The sequence below is a fragment of the Mesoplodon mirus genome (assembly GCF_964341445.2).
Source record: "Mesoplodon mirus genome assembly, chromosome: 6".
Lineage (NCBI taxonomy): Eukaryota > Metazoa > Chordata > Mammalia > Artiodactyla > Ziphiidae > Mesoplodon > Mesoplodon mirus.
In genome coordinates this window covers 68,161,940-68,167,046 of record NC_138982.1, presented here as the reverse complement: position 1 = coordinate 68,167,046, position 5,107 = coordinate 68,161,940, and positions in this window count along the sequence as shown.

The following is a 5,107-nucleotide window of genomic DNA, read 5'->3' as shown; positions in this document are numbered from 1 at the left end:
CCACGATTCCTTTGATCAAGTCTATTTCATATTTACTATGGATAAGTTATTTTTAAGTTTTCATGAGCAAATTGATGAGGGGAAATGTCCTCCCAGAACGTGGTTTTTTTTTTTTCCCTTTAATAGAAGAGCAAGAATTTATAAGCTATTTCAGTACCAACGATTTTGTAGGAACAAACACTCAAGCATAATTTATTTTAAAATATTTATTTATATAATTTTGTGTTCATGAAAGCATGTGAACTTATATTTATTTATGTTATATTTATTAAGATATTTATTGTCAAGTGGATTTGAGATATACCTTATGTTGTTTTAAAATAAAATGACTGAATTAAAGTAATTCTCATATTTTTCTAATGTGATTGGAATACTTTGAGTGTTAAAATACACATCACGGGAAAACTGAAAACTCTGATGAAATTTGAACAAAATCACCTTAGAAAGAATGCCATGATATTCTTACTCATTTCCTAGTTCCTTTAATCTCATATTTTAAAGGGAGCCTCATAAGGCTAGATCTGACTTAATACTGAGGCCGTTGAGTGAGTTAGTTTTTGAGAATATACTTTATTACTTTTGTTCAACATCTGAATCTAAAAATAAAATACATAAAAATGTTTTTCCCTATTAACCACAGCCCCATAACATACTGTACATTAAACAAATACAAAATAATAACCACCAACTGGGAAAAGCATCATTAAGAGGTCTTCTAGTCAAAGTATTCTAATTTTTGTGACCCTTTGGGCTCTCAGGGGGAAGTTGTTTCTAAATTACAACTAGAAAAACTCTCCCTTTGCTTTAAATTATATAGAACTTCTGTCTGAACCACATGGATAATTGCCTTCCCTTGGCTTAAGAGATGTGCTTTTTAATTCTTTAAACCATGAGAATTTTAGAAGATTTACCTGATGGAATACCATGTAATTTTCAAACTCTGATAATCACATTCCTCCTTAATATGAAAAGGTCGTAAAAAATGAACGATTCAGAGTCCGTCCTGTCCCCGCTACCTTTCCTCATGTGAATCCTCCCCTCCAGAGCTCAATTCTTATCCCTATAAACAGGGAGGGGAGTGTGTATGGCCACCCCAGGTCCTCACGTGTGGGGAAACTTACACGTTTTTCAGAGTCTCACCCCACTTGATGTACAATTAGATAGAAATCATCAAGCTGGATCCCATCACATACCTTCTTTTCTTCAGGAATTCCTCCCCAAGCTTGGATGACTGGCAGGTGATTCACAGGTAGGAGTTTCTTGCCTTTAAGTATCGGTTTTGGGGTCGGCAGCTTCGACTGTGGCGAGAACTCATGGCTTTGATGAAGCTGGCGCTGTCGAGTTGCTGCCATCCCCGCCCCGACCCTGCCTTCCTCCCCCTCCTCCCCCTCCTCCCCCCGCCCACCCATCGAATGGCGACTTGTCTGTTGTCTGGCCAGTTGTCTGTGCCCAGAAACAAGGAGAGGAAAGCCTGTTGACTGTGCTACAGACTGGGTTTATACAAAGGGCCAAAGTGGCACACAAAGGGTCGCTTTCGTTCTAGAAATTGCCATGACATATGCTTCAAACACATGACTGGGGCTTCCCTGGTGGCGCAGTGGTTGGGAGCCCGCCTGCCGATGCAGGGGACACGGGTTCGTGCCCCGGTCCGGGAGGGTCCCGCGTGCCGCGGAGCAGCTGGACCCGTGAGCCGTGGCCGCTGAGCCTGTGCTCCGTGGCGAGAGAGGCCACAGCAGTGAGAGGCCCGCGTACCGCAAAAAAAAAAAAACCACAACACAACAAAACAAAACAAAACAAAAACATGACTGGCCCAAGAAACAACTTCACAACTAATTCCATTCTTCACTACATGGCCAGTTTTCTGGCTTTTTTGTTTTAAGCCTGGGTCTGCCATTCATAACTTGTATGATGTGGCCATGTTGCTTTGCCCTCACCCTACCCATTTCCCCTTCTAAGAAGTGAAGATAGGGACTTCCCTGGCAGTCCAGTGGTTAGGACTCCACACTGTCACTGCAGGGGGGCACGGGGTCGATCCCTGGTCGGGGAACTAAGATCCCGCAAGCCACGCGGCCCGGCCAAAAGAAACAACAAAGAAAGTGAAGATACTACTAGAACCTTATCTGATCGATCAGGGGTGAAATGGAGCAACTCCTACAAAGCATTACCATTGCACCTGGCACATAACCTGTACACAGTACACGTGAGCAATCTTTGACAATGATTATTAGCCTCTGGGTTTGGTGACCGGGCCAAATCGGTTAAAGCCTCTTTGCTACTATTTTCTTCTCTGTGAAATTCAGAAAACCGTAGCCCCTATTTCACAGCACTATTGTGAGGACTGAATCACTCAGTACACTGCTGGCATCTAGTCAGAGCCTAACACCAGTTTTTTAAAATTGTTAGACTGTTTGCTTGAAGACCTCAGTGACGCCCTGTCCCTCCGGGGCACTCAGCTATCCGGGGCGTTCAGCAGAGGAGGCCATCTGGTGCAAGACACGAACAGAGGGTGGGAGCAAAGTAACTTGGTGAGACCGAGGTCCCCCCTAAAAACAGGCCCCAGACCTAGCCTACTAGAGACATTTGATAACAAATTACTTTTTAAAAAAGGAAATAAATGTTTAAGTGTTTCTCACACCTAAAAATGACTGAATCAGAGAATTAGCATAAAAAACAGCTGACAGCTGCCCTACTGAGAGCCGAGAGCTTTGGGGAAAGGGGTAAGTTCTGGGGAGTGGTCTGGCCAGACATCCAAAGGTGGGTTTGGGAAAACTCAGGAGATGCACAAGGGCCTTAGACACCCTAAGGAGGAAAGAAAACATGGGAGGAGAGAAAACCAGCTTTGTCTGAAGCCAGCACAGACAGAGACCGTGAGTCCCCCTGGCCATGTCACCTTGGGCCATGCAGTTGCTGTCCTTGTTTAAGGACAAAACATTTGGTTTTACCTAGTGTAACTGTGGCTTCCTAGTTTAAGGCAAAGTGCACCTACAATATCGCTGTGGACTGAACGTTTGTGTTCCCTTAAAATTCATGTTGAAGCCCTGATCCCCAGTGTGACGGTATTAGGAGATGGGGCCTTTAGGAGGTTAGGTCATAAGCATGGAGCCCTCATAGTGGGATTAGTGCCCTTATAAGAGACTTGGAGAGATCTCCCCCCAACCTCCACGTGAGGACACAGTGACAAGGTGGTCTGCTGCAAACCAGGGATAGCTCTCACCAGACACCAAATCCACCAGCACCCTCATCTTGGACCTCCCAACTTCAAGAACTGTGAGAAACACATGTCTGTTGTTTAAGCCGCCCAGTCTGCAGTATTTTGTTGCAGTAGTCTGAGTTGAGAAAACTTTTAAGTAAGTCAGAAAGAGAAAAACAAATACCGTATGCTAACACATATATATGGAATCTAAGAAAAAAGAAAAAAAAAAAGGTCATGAAGAACCTAGAGGCAAGATGGGAATAAAGACACAGACCTACTAGAGAATGGACTTGAGGATATGGGGAGGGGGAAGGGCAAGCTGTGACAAAGTGAGAGAGTGGCATGTACATATATACACTACCAAACGTAAAATAGATAGCCAGTGGGAAGCAGCCGCATAGCACAGGGAGATCAGCTCGGTGCTTTGTGACCGCCTAGAGGGGTGGGATAGGGAGGGTGGGAGGGAGGGAGACGCAAGAGGGAAGAGATATGGGAACATATGTATATGTATAACTGATTCACTGTTATAAAGCAGAAAATAACACACCATTGTAAAGCAATTATACTCCAATAAAGACGTTAAAAAAGAAAAGAAAAATCCCAATGACAATTTTCCAAAAACTGAATTGTATCAACTTTTCGGTTGAAATGTATTTGGTCAGAACAAGTCAAAAACTTTAGTTGCATGTATGTATCTTTGAGTATGATATTAAAATTATGAGTATAAATTATGACATCAATGTAACATCAGAGACAATACACTCACGTAACCTTTTTCAGAAGCAATAGGAACTAATGCTTACTAAGTGCCAGGCATGTTTCTACAAGTGTTTACCACAAATGCACAGAATCCTCCCAAAAACCCTAGGAGGAGGTGCTATTACCTTCCCCTTTTTATAGATGAGGAAACTAAACCAAGGGGCCATAGACACTTACAGGGTAAGTGGCAGATGCTGGGATCTGAACCCAGGCGGCCTGACTCTGGCCTATGCACACAACCCCAGTATCCTTTGCCTCTCGTATTAAGGTCACACAATAACTCATCACAACCATGCAAACAGCATCATAGTTACTTATGCTTCTCCTCTCTCCCTCACTACACTGTGAGAGCTTCAAGTACAGGAAATGTCATGTTATTCAAGTATTTGTGTGCTCAGGCCCCAGCACTCAAAAATGGTAGAGAAAGGCAAATCTTCATGGGTTTCCACACGTTTCTCATTTCTTTTCCTAATCTAGGAATACATAAGAAAGTCTTTAGTCTTTAAAAACCAAATTATTCCCAATTACAAAAAAAAAGTTAAAAATTGTAAAATGCATATGCTTGCTTGGCTCAAAACCATTATACATGCTTAGAATGGGGGAAAATCCAAAATTCATTAACAATTCATTCATTGTTTTTGGTTTTTTGTCCTAAAACAAAGGTTTATTTCTTGCTTGAGGTACATGCTCATTGCTTATCAGTTGGGGCCTCTGCTCTCACGGTTCTCTTCTGGAACACAGGCTGATGGAGCATCAGCTGTCATCTGCTGTCATCATTGCAGAGGGAAAGGAAGGCTGGAAGGTCTCCACAAGCCTGTTGATTTAAATAATTTACATGTCTATGGTTTGGCATTATGTGATCCCTTCAGGAGCAAGGTGCCGCCCAAACATCCATCACTGGTGAACTGGAAAGGGGTTTACCTCCCGTTGCAGACATCGTAGATACAAACTCCTGGACGACAGCTCCCAGAGACCCAAGCAGTCATCTTATCAGCTGGTTCCCACGCTGCCCCCGACAGGAGTGGGTCAGGGGTCCAGGAGGGTGCCTCGATGACCCCTCATCAGCCCTCAGTAACCCCCCAGCAGAGCAGCTCCACTTCTGAACGCTTTACCAATGCAGGTTCCAGGTGAGATTTCCTTTCACAAAAGGCTCCT